The sequence below is a fragment of the Neoarius graeffei genome, chromosome 7 (assembly GCF_027579695.1).
Source record: "Neoarius graeffei isolate fNeoGra1 chromosome 7, fNeoGra1.pri, whole genome shotgun sequence".
Taxonomy (NCBI): Eukaryota; Metazoa; Chordata; class Actinopteri; order Siluriformes; family Ariidae; genus Neoarius; species Neoarius graeffei.
The window spans coordinates 9,444,846-9,469,657 of NC_083575.1; the positions used below are offsets into that span (position 1 = coordinate 9,444,846).

Genomic DNA, 24,812 nt, shown 5'->3' on the forward strand with positions numbered 1-24,812 from the left:
TCCAGCTTGCCTGCGACCCTGTAGAACAGGATAAGCAGCTACCGATAATGGATGGATAATATATATATAATTTATTTATTTGCACATGATAAAAGAAATTTACAAGAAAACATAAATGGAACAAAAACAGAAAACGTGCTGGGGAAGAAAAAAGCACAATGGTTTGTTCTAAGTCTTCCCCCATTTAAATTAACAGTAATTAATACAAATTTAACAAATTAGAGAATAACTATATTAACAATAGTAAATAATAACAAATAATAACAAAGATAATAATAATATAATAATTGGTAACAAAATTATACATTAAACTGTAACTGGTATCATAACTGAAATAAATATAAACAATGTCAATTGCAGATAACAAAATATAAGTTAACGAGTGAAAATAAGAAACAAATAAAATGTAACCTAGGATCTATACATAAAGTAAAAAAAAGTATAATTGATTGATTTCGAATGGTGAATAAATATTGTACTAATAACAGAAGCCTGGTGCATGGTCTCATCTCATCTCATCATCTCTAGCCGCTTTATCCTGTTCTACAGGGTCGCAGGCGAGCTGGAGCCTATCCCAGCTGACTACGGGCGAAAGGCGGGATACACCCTGGACAAGTCGCCAGGTCATCACAGGGCTGACACAGACAACCATTCACACTCACGGTCAATTTAGAGTCACCAGTTAACCTAACCTGCATGTCTTTGGGGGAAACCGGAGCACCCGGAGGAAACCCACATGGACACGGGGAGAACATGCAAACTCCGCACAGAAAGGCCCTCGTCGGCCACGGGACTCGAACCCGGACCTTCTTGCTGTGAGGCGACAGCGCTAACCACTACACCACCGTGCCGCCCTGGTGCATGGCGTAGTGTAATATTTTACAATTTGATCCAAGACTGAACTTTACTTAAAGATAAAGGTCAAGTGTGGCTGGGGAATGAAAATAGGTGGCTTTTGAGATTATGTTTAAAACTAATCATGGATGGAAAACTTTTAAGGTGGAGGGGGAGGTTATTCCATTCAATTACACATTTGTATTGAACACTCTTTTGACCTAGGGATGTTCGCACTAGGGGGATATGTAGTTGGTCGCTTTGTCGAGTTTGGTAAGCATGAAATTGGGAATTAAGATTTTAAAAACTATCAAACGTGTCTGGAAAAGAATTTCTAAGAAATTGGAAAGTGAAGATATTTAGCTGAAGTCTATTGATATCAATAATATTTAAAATCTTAAGCTTCATAAATAGACGTAAAGAATGGGCATAAAAACTGGATCCGGTGGCCATACGAACAAATCTTTTTTGGAGTAGTATTAGGGGCTGTAGTGTAGTTTTGTAGGCACATCCCCATACAATATTTCCATAGGTCAGATATGGATATATTAAGCTATTATATATGGTGATAATGGTTTGTTGAGTGAGAAGATGTTTGATTTTTCCCATAAGTCCAATAGTTTTAGATATTTTATTACATAACATGGCTATATGTGGTTTCCAGGTCAGTTTGTCATCTATTATTATGCCTAAGAATTTAGCTTGACACTCTTGAGAAAGGGGCATACTTTTTAGTAAGATTTTTGCGTTATTTCTATTGTAGGTTTTATTTTTATTACAGAAAATAAGGAAGTATGTTTTTTTGGCATTGATAGATAATTTGTTAGCCTCGAACCAGATAACAACTTTTTCTAATTCTTGATTAGTTAGTTTTATTAGAGTATTAAAGTTTGAGTTATTCTGAACTGAATTTAACAGTTATTCTATGAAATCGAGTCGTACATGAGCTGATAGCCGATGAGGCGTGGAGTACCGAGTTGGCTATAAGTCATGTGTGACGAGATTGAGTAGAATAACTGTTTTATTCTATCCACTTTCCCTGGATTTTGAGAAACAGAGCATTTTTATTAAATTTTTTTTTACAAATTAAATAAATAAAAACTTTCGACTAAACATCTGACAAAATCGTTTGCGCTGGTGGTGGTTCCTCTTTTAAAAGGGGAACCGGAGAGTGTGCTCCAATTATAGAGGTATCACACTGCTCAGCCTCCTCAGGAAAGTTTATTCCAGTGTCCTGGAAAGGAGGCTCCAACCGAGTGTCGAAGTTCAGATTCAGGACGAGCAATGTGGATTCTGTCCTGGCCGTGGAACAGTGGACCAGCTCTTTACCCTGGCAGGGTTGGTGAGGGGTTCATGGGAGTATGACCAGCCAGTCTACATGTGCTTTATAGATTTGGAAAAGACTTATGACCATGTTCCCCGGGGACCCTTGTGGGGGGCACTGCAGGAGTATGGGGTATCAGGGTCACTGCTATGAGCCATCCGGTCCTTGTCCAACCAAAGTGTGAGCTGTGTCCATACTCTCAGCACAAAGTCAATCATGTTTCCGGTAGGTGTTGGACTCTGCCCAGACTGCCCCTTGCTGCCGAACCTGTTTGTGATATTCATGGATGGGATCTCAAAGCACAGCCCAGGTGAGGATGGTGTCCAGTTTGGGAACCTCAGAATTGCATCTCTGCTCTTTGCAGATGATGTAGTTCTGTTGGGTTCTTCAGACCGTGACCTTCAGCATGCACTAGGATGATTTGCAGCCGAGAGTGAAATGACTGAGATGAGAGACAGCACCTCCAATTCTGAGGCCATGGTTCTCTGCCGGAAAATGGTGGAGTGCTCCCTCCGAGTTGGGAGTGAGTTGCTGCCCCAAGTATAGGAGTTCAAGGATCTCAGAGTCTTGTTCATGAGTGATGGTAAAATGGAGCATGGGGTGGACAGGCAGATTGGGGCAGCATCAGCAGTAATGCGGGCGTTGTACTGGACTGTCGTGGTGAAGAGTGAGCTGAGCTGGAAGGCAAAGCTTTCGATTTACCAGCCAATCTACGTTCCAACCCTCACCTATGGTCATGAGCTTTTGGTAGTGACCAAAAGGATGAGATCATGGATACAAGCAGCTGAAATGAGCTTTCTCCATAGGGTGGCTGGGCTCACCCTTAGAAATAGGGTGAGGAGCTCAGATATCCGGAGGGATCTCGAAGTAGAGCTGCTGCTTCTTCATATCGAAAGGAGTCAACTGAGGTGGTTTGGGCATCTGATTAGGATGCCTCCTGGGCACCTTCCTTTGGAGGTTTTCCGGGCACATCCAACTCAGAGGAGACCTCGGGGTAGACCTAGAATATATATTACATCTGGCCTGGGAGTGCCTTGGGATCCCCCAGGAGGAACTGGAAAGCATTGCTGGGGAGAGGGATGTCTGGAATACCCTGCTTCTCCTGCTGCCACTACAACCTGACCTCAGATAAGTGGAAGAAAATGGATGGATGGATGGATGGATGGATGGATTGGTTCAGCAACATGCTCTGCCATTTTGTTTTTCTCTACTCATGGTATCTAAGCTGATAGCCTAGTAGTACAGCAACCAATCAGAGTGCAGTGAGTGTAGATAGAATAAAGGCTGTGGTTGGAAAAGAATCAATTACATGCTTTATTCCTCTTATACCTCAGCGATTTGTAATGGTAATGTGAATACGTTTGGTTTTATTCATTAAAAAAGAATAAATTGTTTGTTTTATCCATTTAGAGTTACATTTATCATTATGGACCATATGTAAAACAAGATAGTTCCTGTTATCAGTTCCATCACAGCAGCTTGAAATAGTCATTCCATCACTAGACTTTTTTTTCTCATTCTTAAAACGGGGAAAAAAACAACAATCCAGCATGTCATGTGATTGAGAAACCTCAAAACAGAACATAAAACATAAAACACAAAACATAAAGTAACAGCTTTCCATTTGACTCGTATGAAGATTTAGGGGAAATTTAGGGGAAAAAGTATTCCTCTGGGGCGGCACGGTGGTGTAGTGGTTAGCACTGTCGCCTCACAGCAAGAAGGTCCTGGGTTTGAGCCCAGCGGCTGATGAGGGCCTTTCTGTGTGGAGTTTACATGTTCTCCCTGTGTCCGCAAGGGTGTGTTACGGTTTCCCCCACGGTCAAAAGGCATGCAGGTTAGGCTAATTGGTGGCTCTAAATTGACCGTAGGTGTGAATGGTTGTCTGTGCCTATGTGTCAGCCCTGCGATGACCTGGCGACTTGTCTAGGGTGTACCCTGTCTCTTGCCCATAGTCAGCTGGGATAGGCTCCAGCTTGCCTGCGACCCTGTAGGACAGGATAAGCAGCTATGGATGGATGGATGGTATTCATATGGAAGTTGCTCCTTTCCCTGTGATTTTCCTTGAATGGTGGAACACCGTCCAAGCCGTTGTTATCAAAAAGTAATTTTTAAACACCTTCTGGCCAATCAGAATTGAGATTTCAATACTGAATACTCCACCATCATTCACTCATGGATATATGCAAGCTTTATGACATACATGAGCAACAAACAGGAAAACATGTTTTTGTCGATTTAAACATGTGTAAAAATGGATTGCTGGTGAAATAAAAACAGTTTGCGGCTCCATTCTCGTTTGGATAAATGAGGCATTTTGGTGTAAAGTGTTAAATAAAGGGAGTGAAGACTGCGTTGTTCAACAAGGTCTTAATTAGTTTTTAATTTCAGCATCTGCAGCTTCAGGCAGGCGGCCAGGCAAGCTTGATCTCCTCCTGATGAGGCTTTCCATTCAGCCAGCAACAGGAAGTGTCGCTTCAGCTGCTCCTCATCGCTTTTTCACCACACCTAAGGAAAAAGCATCTCTCCTTATTTAAGCAACACGCAAAGAAATTGTGGGAAGTGTCATCCGGGGGGGGGTTGACAACCCTGACACAAGAGCACTTGTTCAAGGGAATTATGAAGAGGCACATCTCAAATGGTCATTAAAACATCAAACAGTGCTCAGGGCTGAATAAATATCTTTTCATGTGCGAAAAGTTAGCTTAAATCAGTACATGTGTTGGAAATGTTGGACAGAGTATGAATGATGGTGATATCAACTAGATCATTAGTTGCACATCCATTGCTGCCCTTTGATTTGATTTGATTTTCAATTCACACTTTCTTGGGATTGTTTTCTGTCCTTTCAATCATTGCAGCAAGCATTGCAGCGAGACCTCATTCGATTACAAGGATTTCAATCCTTCTTAGCTAAACCACACACAAGCCCGTGCACCATACTGCCCAAGTTTTACACTTTCTCTCTCTCTTTTTTCCATGAAACACTATAGATATCCAAAGAAAATCACAAAAACACACACTTCATGCTTTTGCAACCTGTAGCTGTTAACACAAGTGTATTTATGCTATGATACTCATTTTACACTGACATAAGAAAACACAAAATAAACAAATATCCCAATTATTCATTATTCCACTGTCTCATGTCATTTTTAGCTGAACAGTTTTGTCAATAAAACTGGCAGATTACTCATAATAATAATGAATGCTTCAAAGCAAATAACGTTTAGCAAGGAGACCTGAGGTTTTCCACTTGTTTTCACTTTGGGATACTTTCCATCCAGTTGTCTTTGTGACAAAATGTTTGGAAAAACATCTCCATGGCTGTGTAAGTCATATTCAGCAGGTCTTCTCATCTTGTTCTTCCGAGATCGCCAAAAGCATGTAGACACATGACCACTGAACATCCCATTCCAAAATCCTGGATATTGATAGAGACATCGTCCCTGCTTTGCTGCCTCACTTTCTAGATTTTGGACAGTAGTTGTGTCCATTTAGCCACAAGAGATCAGCAAATGATGTTAGATGAGGAGGTCTGACAGGAAATTGGCATTCTAGTTCATTCCAAAGGTGTTCAATGGGGTTGAGGTCAGGGCTTTGGGCAGGCACTTGAGTTCTTCCAGTACAACTTTGGCAAAACATGTCTTCATGGAGCTCACTTTGTGGACAGGAACATTGTCATGCTGGAACAGGTTTGGGCTTCTTTGTTCAAATGAAAGAAAATTGTAACACTACAGCATGTCTGTTAAGGTTCTCAGATATTGCAGTCCTGAAACAAGTCTCCTTTGTTATTGTTATTCCTTAGACCAGGACTCTGCAGTCGATTTTCATCTCAATAATAAAGGACACTCGTTTCAGGACTGCAATGTATGCATTCTAGCCAGAGAAGACCAGTAGTTTGAAAGAGGAGTAAAAGAAGTCATCCTCCTCAACCTGGAATGGCCATCACCGAACAGAGGAGGTGGTCTGAGACACCACTTATCAGCCACCAATAATGCAGCCCTTAGCACACTTCCCAGAAAACTGAATACACATCCATACCAAGACTCAGCTGACTTCAATGACTCACATGATGGGAGAGAGAGCCAACGACCCACAGATCACCCTAATGACCCTCTAGGCTGTGAACACAGTTCACACCCGGCCTCCAGTGACCCTAACAACCTACAGGATGACTAAGGCTACATCCACACGACAACGGCAACGAGATGTTATTTAAAAATATATCGCGTCCAAATGGGCAACAATCAGTAAAATATCAGGTCCATATGGCAACGCAACGCTTGCTGAAAACGATGCAATACACATGCCACACCTCTAGGGGCGCTGTAAGACGGTCCCTTCGGAGACACCAGAACAATAGAAGTAAGGACGCATGCGCATAATGCGCGAGACTTCATATTAGCCACAAAGTCAGGAAAATCTGTTTGTAAAATTACATTATAATGACCAAATACAATGAAAAGTATTTTTCCAGTCTCACCTGTGAAAGGTAATCCCATGTGATCTCGTTTGGACGGCAAACCTGTTGGTACAGTTAAACGCAGCTAATCTTTATTCTCCGCTTTGACCTCTCCAATATGGCGGCGAGGATGACGTATGATTCTACGCGGAAGGCGGCGTCTTTAATGGTCCGGAATAAATTGAATACTACACGTTGATGGATTAATTTGTTTCTCACCTGTGAAAGGTAATCCCATGTGATCTCGTTTGGATGGTAAACCTGTTGGTACAGTTAAAGGCAGCACATGAATCTTTATTCTCCGCTTTGACCTATCCAATATGGCGGCGAGGATGACGTATGATTCTACGCGGAAGGCGGCTTCTTTAATGGTCCGGAATAAATTGGATTAATTTGCTCCTCTATGCCCTTTTTGAGGAATGTATTGTCGGACTTAAATCAACATCTGAAGAGGTGAGATCGCTCCTTTTTTTCCCTATTTTTGCTGGCGGGATTGCACCATTACACAATAAATATTCACAGTGAAAATATTTTGTAAGCGTGTTTCATGAACCAAGTTATAGGATTTGTTGACAACTCGCATCGCAATGAGAAGATCATTGGCACTACTGGTGTTAAGAATCAGACCATTTCATAAATGAATATTTTGCTGTAGAGCTGCAGTGTTTGTACAATTGCATGTTTTTGCTTCACTATTACTGTCACTATTCTGCTTCTTGCATTACTACTGTGAACTAACACTGAACATAATAATAATAATACTAATAATAATAATAATAATAATATCCAAGCTCGTGTTTCACTCTCACTAGTGCTCTGTAAGGCTTTTTCCTGGTGATATTCGTTACACTTCTACCTGGTGTGAAGCACTCACAGTCATGTGGTCGTGACGTCATCGTAAACAAATCCGTTCTACTCATCCAGACGACTTCACAACGGCAACGTTGCCAGATCTTTCCACTCTGGAACCCGTTCTCAAAAAGATTGCGTTTTGGGCACCCAAAACGCCGGTGCCGTGTGGACGCCAGGCCTAAACGATAAGCAATTGTATCGGAGTCACCTGAATCCGTTGCCGTGTGGACAGGGCCTAAGAGGGTCAATGACCCATGTGACCTCAATGACTCTCCTTAGGGTTGCTTTTGGTCCACTAGAGGATAAATACCTGGAACTCCCCACTAGTCAGACAGAACTGAAGAAGCCTTTCGGATGAGAGGTGAAACTTCTTCGAGGATTTCAAGCAAGTCCAGTTGCCTTCTTTAGCACCCTGTGTGCTTCCAACTTTGTGGCAACAGTTTGGGAAAGAAACACATCCACATTTGATGGTCAGCTGTCCGCATACATTTGGCCATATAGTGTATAAACCTGTATAGACTTGTGAGTTATACACTGAGGTACATTTGTACAGAAATCCAAAGAGATGATGAGGAAGAGAGGCATGGTTGTTCATGGGGAATTCTGGGAATTTTAGTTATTCTGTTGGTAAAACAAATTATATTCCAAGTGCACTGTAGCAATTCCTCCTGCTGGTAGCAAGTACAGAAACAGCTGGAAAGCATCTGGCATAGATTTCCCAAGGTCTTGACTTGATGCGTTTGGTGTGAATTGGGGGAAAGCTTGAAAATACTTGCAAGGCAGATTTGTCAAGATATGCCTAGTTGCCAATGTTTAGGTAAAGCAATGCTTCAGCTAGAAAGCTTGTGTTTTCACAAAACTAACTTGAAAGCTCCAGTATCGAAGACCAGATGTTTAACTTATGTTGTGTCTCAGTATTAGATTTTCTCAGTGTTTCATATTGGTTTTTGTTTAGCTAAGATGGATATGTCACTGCTATGTGGTTTGTGGAGGAAGCCATGGCCTGATGGTTAAAGAAGGAGCTTTGGGACTGAAAGGTCACTAGTTTGATTCCCTGGACCAGCAGGGATGGCTGGAGTGCCCTTGAGCAAGGCACTGAACCTCTGACTGCTCTCCAAGCTGCTCTGAGTATATTCTATGTCATTCTGGTTAATAGCATCTCCTAAATGTGATGTGTGTTTTGATTATTCTACCATTCATTATCATTTTAAAATTTTAATTCTCAACTTGGGTGGCATAGTGGTGTTGTGGTTAGCATTGTTGCCTCACAGCAAGAAGGTTCTGTGTTCAAGCTTAGGGGCTGACAGGGGCCTTTCTATGTGGAGTTTACATGTTTTCCCCAGGTCTGTGTGGGTTTCCTCCAGGTGCTATGGTTCCCCCCACAGTCCAAAGACATGCAGGTTAGGCTAACTGGTGGCTCTAAATTGACCATAGGTGTGAATGTGAGTGTGAATGGTTGTTTGTCTCTATGTGTCAGCCCTGCGATGATCTGGCGACTTGGCCAGGGTGTACCCCACCTCTCACCCATAGTTAGCTGGGATAGGTTCCAGCTTGCCCGTGATCTTACACAGGGATCGCAGTTATGGATAATAGATGGATGGATTAATTACTGACTTGACAGTGAAGCAATACCAGGCATCAATTAGCAACATGCAATACAACTCACAAGATGATTAATAATTATGTGCTTGGTGGACTTTGCCAAACTTTCTCTTTCTCCTCAAAGTATTCATTTTCTGAACACAAATACAACCAAGGAAACTGATCTACATTTCCCAGAGCCTACCTATGTTTGAAGTTTCCACAACACAAATAAAGAATAATGCTAGGTTACTTTCACTTTAGACTGACATTAAAAACACCATTATTTCTTGTTCCTTGATAAAACCTGCTGAAAGCCATTGCTACTGGCTGTGTTTTTCTTTTTATCATCCTGCTTTCATCCTACATGAGAACTTGTACCATCCCTGGTTCTTTTATAAGAGTCCTTGGCTTGCTGTTAGTTCTGTGACCATGAAATATTTTTTATTTTTCAAAATGACAGTCCTATTGTTCCATTTTCATTCACAGTGACTGTTATTGGCCTTGATGGAACAAAATTGTGAAATGTCGCCCAGCTCCATCTTGAACTGACTCACAAATAAAGAGCATAGTCTTGCACTATACTCAGGCAGCAATAGCAAAACTTCCTCTTGATTACTGAAGTTGAATTCAGCTGCCTGTTTTGAAGGGTTCAGTGCAGTCTATTGCAGAAATGCTTCTGTATAATTGAAGAAACCAGAGAAGCAAAATCACGCCAGTGTTTAATTACGGACTTGACAGTAAAGCAATACCAGGCACCAACTGGCAATATGCAATACAACTAGCAAGATGATTAATAATTATGTGCTTGGTGTTCTTTGCCAAACTGGCTCAATCCAACTGAAGAAAGACCTGAGGCATGGAAACTTTATCTTCTTGTGGCAACTTGAAGCTATCGCAGGTGCATGTCAGACATTTGGCGAGTTCTCACCATACACATTATTGTCCAGGATGAGGGACTGACTTTACGCGAGAACAGTAGTTCTAAAAAAAGTGGTTCTCAACTGTTCCTTGGCCCATGGCCCACCTTTTCTCCAAATTCCATCAATATCAGTTCACTCCTGTTTGAGTTACGCTGGGAAGAGACAAAAAAAAAATCCTGGATCCACATACATATCCGGATTCGCATCAAAATCTAGTCAAATGTTCCTTGGCCCATGGCTCACCACCTTTCCTGCAAATTTCATCAAAATCTGTTCTCTACTTTTTGAGTTACATTGGAAAAAATCAATCAAACAAACAAATTGTGGTGAAAAAATAACCTCCTCCAACAAAGTTGGTGGATGGAACAAACATCAAATTTGAGAATGTTAAAAGGGAGCAAAGTGGGTTGTTGGACAAGAACCTGCATGAAAATCTGATCACTTGGTCCCATAATTTGTTCACTCAAGAGTCCTTACATGTTAGCAGTTTACAAACTATCACAAATATGCAGTCTAAGTCTAAAGTCCTTCCTGCACCATATGGTGCATTTGGCGGTGCCAATCTCTGTTTCTGTATCCCTCAGCCTCTTGCCTATTACATAGCTAGGGTTACAGTGGGGGGCTCGTCCTCTGGTAACTGCGAGAGTTTTGACTCTCCACTCACATCTGTATTGCAGTGTGCCTTGCCAGATGGCAGTAGGTTTATGATGGTCTTTGGTATGACCCGACCGCGAGTAGAACTCGCAATCGAGAGGTGGACATGCAACCACTAGGCTAACTCGCAGTCAAATATGCAATACAACACTAAAAACAAAAACCTTCAGGAAATAAATCAGTTTGGCTGGACCTTTTTGGTTGTTGTTTTGGGATTCTTCACAAAGAAAATGACATGCGAACAAAAAAAAAACAGAATGTCTTGAACATTTTTGTCTCATTAATCAAATGTCAAATGGATCACAGAAGAGACAAATCTTCACAGAAACTATTGATCTGAAGTCACCTTACAAGGACCTACAGAACCCAACAGGCCAATGTGAGATGATAACGTCATTCAGAATATCCCGGCTTACATCCTGACCTGTGAAGCTTCACAGAGGCATCAACCCAGCAACAAATCTTTACAGTCTGATCAGGATCAAGGTTCCAACAGGGAAAGAGTCAAAGGTCAGCTGTCACTGGACAGGCAATGAAAGTCCAAGAGTCTGGATTTTTTTTTTTTTTTTTTTGTCCTGTCTGCCTGGACCACCTGCTGCAGTTTGCATCATCACTAATTAAGCCACAGCACCGAGACGCATCACTAACCTTCAGGCTGGTTCAAGATTGTGGACTCAATCTGTGTCGGAATCCTTTCGTTGTTGCTCTCGAGACCGAATAACTCCAGGTCACCACTGGCAAGGAAATTGCTCTTCACTTCTGCTTCTCAGTTGTGCTATCAGGTCACTGGCAACTCTGCAAGCAATTTTAATTGAGGCTTATCAAGATGGAGAAAGAATAATAATTCGGACAGTTTTCTGATCAACCACGCTTGGTTGCGTGCACTCAAATTTCAAGGCCACCTTCAGTCCCTTTCATAAAAAACATGCACATAAACCGCATGACACAGGCAAATCCGACACAACGGATCTCTCCATTGTGAAGATGGAAATATCAGCTGCAAGGTTTATAATAATATCTTCATTCTACTGTTGTATCATTTCTATCGGAATAACATGCACAAAAAAATAAATATGTACATTCGTTGAAATGGTGAAGTTTTCTGAAAGGAGTCTCCAGTGTCAGTGCTTTGTAACACTCATAGCTAATGCCATTTTTCCACCACAAAAGGGAGGAGTTTATGCTTTACCATTTCTCTGGACATTACAAGTGACATATTTTTGTCTTATCAGCTTCAAAAGAAAGAAAGGATGTTGCTGGAATGTATGTTTATAGCTGCTATAATGTACTTGAAGTAATAACTTGTTTTGCAGGTGTTTAAAATTAAATGTCGCTATAAATAGCTAAAAATTGTGACATTCTTTAACTTAAAAAAAAAAATAAATAGGCTACCATGGTACGAGAAAATGTTCCAAAGTCAAAGCCATACCAGGAACTCTGCTTCATCATTGACTATTTTCTGATATAATATTTTATTCCTTTCATATTGGAGACAAAGACGTTGTATCCCTGTCCTTTTTTTCACCCTGACCTACTTGTTCGGTGTAAAAACACATAAACGTGCTATTCTACACTGTTGTCATTCCCATGTGCTCATTTTCTCCTGAGAAATTTAAGCCGTCAGTTAACAGAGTCTCATGTTCTTTCCGAGTTTAATCATGATTATCACCTCAGAAAAAAAGAAAATGATCGAAAAATGAAATTAAATCGAAAGCAAAATCTTTGAGTGCTGATTAAAATCAGGTGTTTGGAGGATAAAGCTGTTCAACTTATAGATAAAAGATTTATAGACAGGCTGAGGATTAAGTGTAAAACAAAAGCGTGTGTTGAATAAAATGCTTAATTAGAGAGATCAGTCCAACCACTTCTCAATTCAGTAAACATTTCATCAATCCACTTTTACCAAGAACTCTTTATTTGTCACATGCACACTTCAAGCACAGTGAAATTCATCCTCTGCATTAACCCATCTGAAGCAGTGAACACACACACACTCAGAGCAGTGGGCAGCCACACCAGAGCACCCGGGGAGCAGTCAGGGGTCAGGTACCTTGCTCAAGGGCACCTCAGCCCAAGGCCGCCCCACGTCAACCTAACTGCATGTCTTTGGATTGTGGGGGAAACCAGAGCACCCGGAGGAAACCCACGCAGACACAGGGAGAACATGCAAACTCCACACAGAAAGGCCCTTGCCGGCCGCTGGTTTGAACCCAGAACCTTCTTGCTGTGAGGCAACCGTGCTAACCACTACACCACCGTGCCACCCCGTTACCAGTTCCTTGAATTGATTTTCATAGTTTTCACATTCAAAAAAAAGTTGACACTAAATAGATTGTGTAATAATCATCAGGAACCACTTGTCTATCTTTGAATGTATTACCAGAGTGCAGTGAAGACAGCTGATTTTATGGCTTTCACTTCAGTACATGCAGATATTAAAAAATAATAGCATTTTATGATGAGTTCATTTTTGGAACAAACTGAAGAAAAGTGGCAGGCATATCCAAGCTGGTGTAGATTAATCCTTTTTATCGCTGCAAATACCACTCCACTCCATAAAGCCTGAGCCAGCATGGGCCAAAACAGACTCGGTGTCAAGTCAAGTTAATTTGTATAGTGCTTTTAACAATATACATTGCCGTAAAGCAGCTTTACAGAAAATTAAAGGCTTTAAACATGATCTAATTTTATCCCTGATTCATCCCTGATGAGCAAGCCTGTGGCGACAGTGGTAAGGAAAAACTCCCTCAAACGACATGAAGAAACCTCAAGAGAAACCAGACTCAAAAAGGAACCCATCCTCATTTGGGTGATAACAGATAGTGTGATTATAAATAACTTGCTTCTATAACTCTGTCCTATATAGTCACAAAGTAGGTATAACTGTGAAACCAGGAAAATCATTAAAGTTCCAACATGATGTCTGCTTCGCTGAAGCCACAAACTGCCCACCGATGGAAACCTGAGCGCAAAACTGTTCATGACACCACACTCCCAAAGTTAGCAAGTCAATTGTAGTCCTCAGACATAAATGTAATGTATTACTGTAAGTGTCCAGAGCCATCTTCCAAGTGTGACTTTCGACTGTCCGTATGGGGCCATCCCCACAGGAGCAATGTGATGAGACTCTAGCCAGAAGTAGGGCATCAGGATGGATGAGGCAGGTCTGAGGAGCAGAATAGGTCAGTGTCTTACTGATGTCTCAGGACCAACATGTAACTCAGAGGGACGGGGGGATCGTTAAGATCTGAACCCGAAACTTAATGTTTAATTTCTCAAAAAATGGCTTGGGCACAAATTTTGATCTCCCCTGAACAAACATGCACAGGCTACTTTGGAGTCATTTGGACATCAGTGAAGTGCTGAGGAGCATATCATCATTGGGAGACTGCGAGTTGGAATTTTGATGATGTCTCAGTCATGGATGCATCGCAGCCAAGAGAGCGAAATTGGCTGGGTAGGAGGGATGGTATTACTCTCACTCTGCTGTCAATCACAGCAAAATCAGCCAATAATAACAGGTTTCTTTGAGCTCATGTATGTGGAAGAGGATAGATAGCACTTCTCTGAATAAGCACATATAAGTGAGTGCTGGGTGGTGGATGGGGGTTGGCTGGTGAGCAAATTGGCATGAAAATAAGGGAAGAAAGAATAAAAAAATTACATTAAAAATAAATTGTTAACAAATACATTCTTAATCTTGGGTCAGATTTTCCTCAAGGCAGTTGCTTTGAATAATATGATACATTAAAGCCCATGCTTTTTCGGCATCCGAGGTACTTGTAAAATGACCAGGTCAAAATGAGCTACCGGCATGAAAAAATTATATATATATATATATATATATATATATATATATATATATATATATATATATATATATTTCCAGAGTATACATTATTTATACAATATATGTTGATGTACATTGCAAAACTGAATAAACCTTTATGGCACGATAAAATTCAATACACTTATGGTCACTACCTTACTCTGATGACTTGCACTGCACGGAGTCAGCCAGGGTTGCATAGTCTGAACAGTAGCAGCTGGTTGCCAGCCTCAAGCAAACTTCCAAATGATCATCAGTCATGGTGGAACGGGATTTGGACTTGATAATCTTCACATGAGAAAAGGCTGACTCGCATAAATACAGTTAGGTCCATATTTGGACACTGACACAAATTTTGTTTTTTTTTACCTGTTTACTGAAACATATTCAAGTTATAGTTCTATAATGGACATGGGCATAAAGTCCAGACTTTCAGCTTTCATTTGAGGGTATCCACATTAAAATTGGATGAAGGGTTTAGGAGTTTCAGCTCCTTAACATGTGCCACCCCGTTTTTAAAGGGACCAAAAGGAATTGGACAATTGACTCAAAGGCTATTTCATGGGCAGGTGTGGGAAATTCCTTCGTTATGTCATTCTCAATTAAGCAGATAAAAGGCCTGGAGTTGATTTGAGGTGTGGTGCTTGCATTTGGAAGATTTTGCTGTGAAGAAAACATGCGGTCAAAGGGAGCTCTCCATGCAGGTGAAACAAGCCATCCTTAAGCTGCGAAAACAGAAGAAAACCCATCTGAGAAATTGCTACAATATTAGGAGTGGCAAAATCTACAGTTTGGTACATCCTGAGAAAGAAAGAAAGCACTGGTGAACTCATCAATGCAAAAAGACCTGGACGCCCACAGAAAACAACAGTGGTGGATGATCACAGAATAATTTCCATGGTGAAGAGAAACCCCTTCACAACAGCCAACTGTGGTATCCTGACTGAAACGTATTACATGCACTACCACCCCACACCACCAGGTGTGATGGTGGATCCTTTAGAGCTAATGAGATACTCAATGGAGAGGTAGTGAGAGAATAACCAGTGACTTGTAAGTGGAGTTTGTGTGTAATAAAAAGCTCGGAACGGGATGCCTGTGAGTGACATTGTCCTTTGTGATTAAGTTATCACATATAGACCCCTTTCACATGACGTCACCGCACCGCGAGATTTTGTTAGGCACCATATTGGAAGACCAAGTACATGCACTCACAATATAAAACAAAGTACGAGCGAGAGTAAAGTGACACGATGGATGATAATTCTGGTTATGTGAGTACATTACCAGTTGCAGAAAGGGCACGGTATGTGGAGAAACTGGCTGTGATTGATGGGTTTGACCCATACAGTGGTGCTTGAAAGTTTGTGAACCCTTTAGAATTTTCTATATTTCTGCATAAATATAATCTAAAACATCATCAGTTTTTCACACAAGTCCTAAAAGTAGATAAAGAGAACCCAGTTAAACAAATGAGACAAAAATATTATACTTGGTCATTTATTTAGTGAGGAAAGTGATCCAATATTACATATCTGTGAGTGGCAAAAGTATGTGAACCTCTAGGATTAGCAATTAATTTGAAGGTGAAATTAGAGTCAGGTGTTTTCAATCAATGGGATGACAATCAGGTGTGAGAGGGCACCCTGTTTTATTTAAAGAACAGGGATCTATCAAAGTCTGATCTTCACAACACATGTTTGTGGAAGTGTATCATGGCACAAACAAAGGAGATTTCTGAGGACCTCAGAAAAAGCGTTGTTGATGCTCATCAGGCTGGAAAAGGTTACAAAACCATCTCTAAAGAGTTTGGACTCCATCAATCCACAGTCAGACAGATTGGGTACAAATGGAGGACATTCAAGACCCTCTCCAGGAATGGTCGACCAACAAAGATCACTCCAAGAGCGAGGCATGTAATAGTTGGTGAGGTCACAAAGGACCCTAGGGTAACTTCTAAGCAACTGAAGGCCTCTCTCACATTGGCTAATGTTAATGTTCATGAGGCCACCATCAGGAGAACACTGAACAACAATGGTGTGCATGGCAGGGTTGCAAGGAGAAAGCCACTGCTCTCCAAAAGAACATTGCTGCTCATCTGCAGTTTGCTAAAGATCACATGGACAAGCCAGAAGGCTATTGGAAAAATGTTTTGTGGATGGATGAGACCAAAATAGAACTTTTTGGTTTAAATGAGAAGCGTTATGTTTGGAGAAAGGAAAACACTGCATTCCAGCATAAGAACCTTATCCCATCTGTGAAACATGGTGGTGGTAGTAGCATGGTTTGGGCCTGTTTTGCTGCATCTGGGCCAGGACAGCTTGCCATCATTGATGGAATAATGAATTCTGAATTATACTAGCGAATTCTGAAGGAAAATGTCAGGACATCTGTCCATGAACTGAATCTCAAGAGAAGGTGGGCCATTCAGCAAGACAATGACCCTAAGCACACAAGACGTTCTACCAAAGAATGGTTAAAGAAGAATAAAGTTAATGTTTTAGAATGGCCAAGTCAAAGTCCTGACCTTAATCCAATCAAAATGTTGTGGAAGGACCTGAAGCGTAAGGAAACCCACCAAAATCCCAGAGTTGAAGCTGTTCTGTACGGAGGAATGGGCTAAAATTCCTCCGAGCCGGTGTGCAGGACTGATCAACGGTTACCAGAAATGTTTAGTTGCAGTTATTGCTGCACAAGGGGGTCACACCAGATACTGAAAGCAAAGGTTCACATACTTTTGCCACTCACAGATGTGTAATATTGGATCATTTTCCTCAATAAATAAATGACCAAATATAATAGTTTTTGTCTCATTTGTTTAACTGGGTTCTCTTTATCTACTTTTAGGACTTGTGTGAAAATCTGTTGATGTTTTAGGGCATATTTATGCAGAAATATAGAAAATTCTAAAGGGTTCACAAACTTTCAAGCACCACTGTATGATAAGACTCGGGGCAAGGGAGAATGGAAACATAAGGAGGACCTGACACCAATTCTGCCATCTGTTTGCTACCCAGACATTGTAAACTATTTGTTGTTTACACCCAGTGCCTACACTCAGTGTTCGAACTATGCCGATATTTTCGGGGGGCCCTTTTTTTCCCTTGGGGGTGTGTGTGCTTGCGCTTGTCTCGGAGCGCGGATCTCCAAACACATGAGAAGCCTATCTATACGCACATATCACGCGGACTCCACACCTCCACACACGCATCGCATCTGAAGTCATAACTCATCAGGGGAAATCGTGTCCGCATTGGCATGTTCAAAAAACAACCTCGCATCAACAATGATACCACACGCAAGGAAAAAAAAAAACAGTCAGGCTACTCAACAACCAACCTGGCAGCAGCGAGCAAGCCCCAAACCATCCTAAATTATTATTATTATTAAATTGTAGAAGTCTGGGAGGCTTGCTCCTCATACAGTTATCAACTTGGGGCCACTTTAGCATGTTTTAAATCTGAATTTCTTGCGTTTGCTTACCTCAAAGTGTCCACAGATCATGCACAGACTTATCCATTATATCCACAGTTTTTTGCCAAGTCTCACACAGGTTTCTTTCAAGTCTACTGTTGGGCCAATAAATCATAAATAAAACAGCTCAGATTTGTTTGTTTAAGTCGTTTGCCACTCCACTTTATTCTCGTGGGTTCACATACCGCTGCCGTTATTATCCCCTTATCACGAGTATGTTGGTCTTCCAAAATGGTGCAGGGTCTGTTTACTTCCGGTTTCGGGTGACGTCAGTGAAAGGGGTCTATTGGCGATGAGGCTGTTAGCAAAAAGGGTGAATACAGGACCAGGAAGTTAACAAACACAAACGACAACATGAACGTGACAATAGGTACCCTGTCGGCATTTGATTCAAAAGAGCAGACTTGGGAAGAGTACTGCGAGATTCTTGAGCAGTTTTTTGAAGCTAATGGAATTAATGACGGAGATAAGCAGAGAGCTAGCCTCATCAGTGTGGTTGGACCAACCACATACAAGCTCATAAGGAACCTGGTGAGTCCGGCTAAGCCCAGTTCGAAAACTTATGATCAATTAACAACTTTCATGAAAAACCACTTCAATCCTAAACCGAGTGAGATTGTGCAGAGATATAAATTCGATTTGCGTTCCCGTCAGCCTGGTGAGACCGTCAGTCCATTTGTAGATGAGCTGAGAAGATTAGCTCAGGATTGTAACCTTGGCACTACACTGGAGCAAATGTTAAGAGATCGTCTGGTATATGGTATCAACGATGACAAGATTCAAAGACGTTTGCTGTCCGAAACAGATTTGACATTTGAGAAGGCATTTAAGATTGCTGTAGCTGCCGAAGCTGCTAGTAAAAATGCACAAGACCTGCAAACCAAAGCACCGTTAACATGCAACAGTGTGAAAACGGAGGGAAAAGAGAGAAAGGGAAGAGATTGGAAAATGAAGGAGTGCTCCCGATGTCACAGAAAACAACACAGTGCATTCGAGTGTAAGTTTAAAGAAGCAAAATGTTACTGTTGTGGGAAAGTAGGGCATATCGCCAAGGCTTGCCGAAATAAAAGTAAAGGAAGCACGCAACCCAGTGAAAAGAATCCACACAAAGAGCAGCATGCGCATCCACAAAGAGCACACAACGTGAGCGAAAGGCAGGATGGTGATAGTTCTTCAGAGCAAGAGGAAGAAGCATTCACATTAGCCTGCGTGGAAGCAGAAACCTCAATAAAGAGAATTAAGCCTTTTGAAGTAAAGGTGGAAGTGAATAGGAAGAAAGTAAACTTTGAAATTGACTCAGGATGTAGTGTGAGTGTTATGAATGAGACAAAGTTTCAGGAGATATGGAACGAAAAAAAGCGTCCACAGCTAAAAGAAACCAAACACTCACTGAGGTCATACACAGGAGAGAAAATCAAAGTAGTAGGAGTAGCAGATGTGAAAGTGACCTATGCACAGCAAGTGAAGACACTGCCCCTAGTGGTGGTAAAGGGTACTGGACCTAGCTTGTTAGGAAGAGGATGGTTAAAGGCTCTCAAGCTCAAGTGGGATGAAATAAAACGTGAGAACAGAGGCACAGGTGCTACAGCAAGTACTCTCAAAGCACGAGGATGTTTTTAAAGAAGAGCTAGGCATGTTAAAAGGCATGAAAGCAACAATTCGAGTGTCTGCTGAGGCCCATCCTAAGTTCTATCGGCCCCGCTCAGTTCCATATACCATGAGGGCGAAAGTAGAAGAGGAGTTAGAGAGACTACTGAAAGAGGGCATTATAGCACCTGTTAAGTATGCTGAGTGGGCAGCACCCATAGTACCTGTCCTGAAGCCAGATGGTTCTGTCAGGATATGTGGCAACTACAAACTAACAGTAAACAGCGCCTCCTCACTAGAGCAATACCCTGTTCCCCGTGTGGAAGACTTGTTTAACACACTGGCAGGAGGGAAACAGTTCTCCAAGCTTGATTTAAGTCATGCCTATCAACAGATTGTGATGGATGATGAGTCTAAAAAATATCTAACAGTAAACACAATCCGTGGCCTGTTCACCTACTGTACAATAGGCTCGCCTTTGGGGTATCATCTGCTCCAGCAATTTTCCAGAGAACAATGGAAAGCTTGTTACAAGGCCTGCCCAGGGTGGCTGTGTATTTAGATGACATTCTGCTGACTGGGAGAGACGAAGCTGAGCACCTGAGCACGCTGGACGAAGTATTCAGGAGACTAAAAGAAGCTGGCCTGCGACTTCACAGACGCAAGTGTGCATTCTTACAAAATGAAGTGGAGTACTTAGGTCACAAGATCAATGCAGAAGGCCTGCACCCAGTGCAAACCAAGGTGAGAGCCATTGAAGAGGCCCCACAGCCAACCACAGTGACCGAATTAAAAGCCTACCTTGGTCTGCTGAATTACTATAACAAGTTTCTCCATAATCTGGCCACATGCTTAGCACCACTCCATCAGTTGCTGAGAAAAGATGCTCAGTGGACTTGGAACAAAGAGCAGGAAGATGCTTTTAGAATTTCCAAACAGATGCTGAAATCAGCCAAAGTCCTGAGTCACTATACAGCGGACAAAGACTTGGTACTGGCATGTGACATCTCACCATATGGAGTGGGCGCCATGTTGTCTCATGTCATGGAAGATGGCAGCGAGAAGCCATTAGGCTTCATGTCACGCATGTGACACCAGCCGAGAAGCACTATTCGCAACTCGACAAGCAGGGGTTGGCCATCATGTTTGGGATAAAGCAGTTCCATAAGTATATATATGGACGAACGTTTACAATTAGCACCGACCACAAACCACTAATATCACTTTTCCATGAAAAGAAGCCTGTTCCACAGATGGGGTCACCAAGAGTGCAAAGGTGGGCAACATTGCTCAGAGTATATGAGTACAAAATCATATACAAACCAGGCAAGGAACACGCAAATGCTGATGCGCTGAGCAGGTTGCCTCTGCCACAAACGGATGAAGAGGATGACACAGCTCAAGTCCTCATGCTTGACGTAATGGAAGACCCACCAATCACAACAGCTCAAGTGAAGCAGTGGACAACCACAGATGGGACACTCTTGCAGGTGCTATATTGGTGTCTGAAAGGATGGCCAAAGGAGGTGGATACAGCATTCAAACCCTACAGCCAGAGAAAGCTGGAGCTAAGTGTGAAAGATGGATGTGTCCTCTGGGGGGCGAGGGTGGTTGTTCCAAAGAAGGGAAGGAACGTCATTTTGAAGCAACTGCACCACACGCACCCAAGGATATCCAGAATGAAGGACCTAGCACGCTGTTATGTGTGGTGGCCAGGGATGGACTCCGAGATCGAAAGGGAAGTTCAGTCCTGCCACACTTGTCAAGAAAACAGGAAGTGTCCAGCCGGGGCACCGCTTCATCCATGGGAGTGGCCTGAGACACCCGGGAGCAGACTGCATACTGATTATGCAGGTCCTTTCTTAGGCAAGCTGTTTCTCATCATTGTAGATGCACACTCCAAATGGATTGACGCATATCCAACAAACAGTGCAACTCGTCAAGTTACTATTGAAAAGCTCAGACAGTGCTTTAGCACACATGGCCTGCCCCAGACAATAGTATCTGACAATGGAACTTGTTTTACAAGTCAAGAATTTGAAACATTCCTGAAACAAAATGGCGTACAGCACATGACATCTGGGCCTTTCCACCCGGCATCCAACGGCCTGGCAGAAAGAGCCGTTCAGACATTCAAACAAGGAATAAAGAAAATAAAAGGAGACACTTTGGAAACAAGAATAGCAAGATTTCTGTTCAACTACAGAATCACACCACAGACTACTACTGGCTTGTCACCGGCAGAAATGCTTATGTCCAGAAGATTGCATTCAACATTGGATTTTCTACTGCCTGATGTGAAGTCAAAGATTCGCAAGAAACAACTCAAACAAAAAGAACAACATGACACACACAGTAAGTGGAGGAATTTTACTTCTGGTGATGACATGTACATTCACAATTACAGCCATGGACCCAAATGGATACGAGCGGTCATACAACCCCGATTTCAAAAAAGTTGGGACAAAGTACAAATTGTAAATAAAAACGGAATGCAATGATGTGGAAGTTTCAAAATTCCATATTTTATTCAGAATAGAATATAGATGACATATCAAATGTTTAAACTGAGAAAATGTATCATTTAAAGAGAAAAATTAGGTGATTTTAAATTTCATGACAACAACATATCTCAAAAAAGTTGGGACAAGGCCATGTTTACCACTGTGAGACATCCCCTTTTCTCTTTGCAACAGTCTGTAAACGTCTGGGGACTGAGGAGACAAGTTGCTCAAGTTTAGGGATAGGAATGTTAACCCATTCTTGTCTAATGTAGGATTCTAGTTGCTCAACTGTCTTAGGTCTTTTTTGTCGTATCTTCCATTTTATGATGCACCAAATGTTTTCTATGGGTGAAAGATCTGGACTGCACGCTGGCCAGTTCAGTACCCGAACCCTTCTTCTACACAGCCATGATGCTGTAATTGATGCAGTATGTGGTTTGGCATTGTCATGTTGGAAAATGCAAGGTCTTCCCTGAAAGAGATGTTGTCTGGATGGGAGCATACGTTGCTCTAGAACCTGGATATACCTTTCAGCATTGATGGTGTCTTTCCAGATGTGTAAGCTGCCCATGCCACACGCACTAATGCAACCCCATACTATCAGAGATGCAGGCTTCTGAACTGAGCCCTGATAACAACTTGGCTCATCCTTCTCCTCTTTAGTCCGAATGACACGGCGTCCCTGATTTCCATAAAGAACTTCAAATTTTGATTCGTCTGACCACAGAACAGTTTTCCACTTTGCCACAGACCATTTTAAATGAGCCTTGGCCCAGAGAAGACGTCTGCGCTTCTGGATCATGTTTGGATACAGCTTCTTCTTTGAACTATAGAGTTTTAGCTGGCAACGGTGGATGGCACGGTGAATTGTGTTCACAGATGATGTTCTCTGGAAATATTTCTGAGCCCATTTTGTGATTTCCAATACAGAAGCATGCCTGTATGCAATGCAGTGCCGTCTAAGGGCCCGAAGATCACGGGCACCCAGTATGGTTTTCCGGCCTTGACCCTTACGCACAGAGATTATTCCAGATTCTCTGAATTTTTTGATGATATTATGCACTGTAGATGATGATATGTTCAAACTCTTTGCAATTTTACACTGTCGAACTCTTTTCTGATATTGCTCCACTATCTGTTGGCACAGAATTAGGGGGATTGGTGATCCTCTTCCCATCTTTACTTCTGAGAGCCACTGCCACTCCAAGATGCTCTTTTTATACCCAGTCATGTTAATGACCTTTTGCCAATTGACCTAATGAGTTGCAATTTGGTCCTCCAGCTGTTCCTTTTTTGTACCTTTAACTTTTCCAGCCTCTTATTGCCCCTGTCCCAACTTTTTTGAGATGTGTTGCTGTCATGAAATTTCAAATGAGCCAATATTTGGCATGAAATTTCAAAATATCTCACTTTTGACATTTGATATGTTGTCTATGTTCTATTGTGAATACAATATCAGTTTTTGAGATTTGTAAATTATTGCATTCCGTTTTTATTTACAATTTGTACTTTGTCCCAACTTTTTTGGAATCGGGGTTGTAGATGAGAACACAGGACCTGTATCCTATACAGTACAGACAGGAGACGGACGCGTGATGAGACGTCATGTCGACCAAATCTGAAAGCGCCATGCAAAGTTGAACGACATGTCCAGACCAGAGGTGATGGTGGAGCCTAACAGTCTTCAGTTTCCAGAACAAGCAGTGGAGGTCTTGCCTACAGACTCTGCCATCCCAACTTCAGTGGAAGGGGAAGAGACTGAGCCTGCTGTGACAGCCCAGGTTCACCCTCCAGCTGACGAGCCGTCATATGCAAGAGCAGAATCATCACTGGTACTGCGTCGCTCTGAGCGCACAAGACAGACTCCTGCTTACCTAAAAGACTTTGTAAGACAGTAGTGAGTTCCCTCAAGTAAGAGCAACAATGCGCTCTGGGATTCACTGGAAGGATGGTAGTCCACCCACCTTCCTAGATAGTTCTTTTTTGTTCAGTGTTAAAAAAAAGAGTGATGTTGACATTTAATACCTGACAGATAGTATAACAGTGTTGAATTCTGTTAGATAGTCTAGGTGATTGTTACAAGATGGCGTATTTGCAATTCACTGTTACAGTGCAAAATGAAGGTTGATGTTGAAGGTGATAGTGATGTTTAAGCTCACCTGGATAGTTTACTCTTAAGGGGGGAGGAATGTGGTATCCTGACTGAAATGTATTACATACACTACCACCCCACACCACCAGGTGTGATGGTGGATCCTTTAGAACTAATGAGATACTCAATAGAGAGGTAGTGAGAGAATAACCAGTGACTTGTAAGTGGAGTTTGTGTGTAATAAAAAGCTCGGAATGGGATGCCTGTGCATGACATCGTCCTTTGTGATTAAGTTATCACACCAACCAAGTGAACAACACTCTCCAGGAGGTAGGCGTATCAATATCCAAATCTACCATAAAGAGAAGACTGCATGAAAGTAAATACAGAGGGTTCACTGCACAGTGCAAGCCACTCATTAGCCTCAAGAATAAAAAGGCTAGATTGGACTTTGCTAAAAAAAAGCATCTAAAAAAGCCAGCACAGTTCTGGAAGAACATTCTTTGGACAGATGAAACCAAGATCGACCACTACCAGAATGATGGCAAGAAAAAAGTATGGCGAAGGTGTGGTACAGCTCATGATCCAAAGCATACCACATCATCTGTAAAACACGGCGGAGGCAGTGTGATGGCTTGGGCATGCATGGCTGCCAGTGGCACTGGGTCACTAGTGTTTATTGATGATCTGACA

General features: G+C 42.0%; 1 pseudogene; it reads left to right on the forward strand.

Annotated features, from left to right (window-relative positions):
• Positions 1-18,290: 18,290 nt before the first annotated feature.
• LOC132888814 (uncharacterized protein K02A2.6-like) lies at positions 18,291-23,623 on the forward strand (annotated as a pseudogene).
• The last annotated feature ends 1,189 nt before the right edge of the window (positions 23,624-24,812 follow it).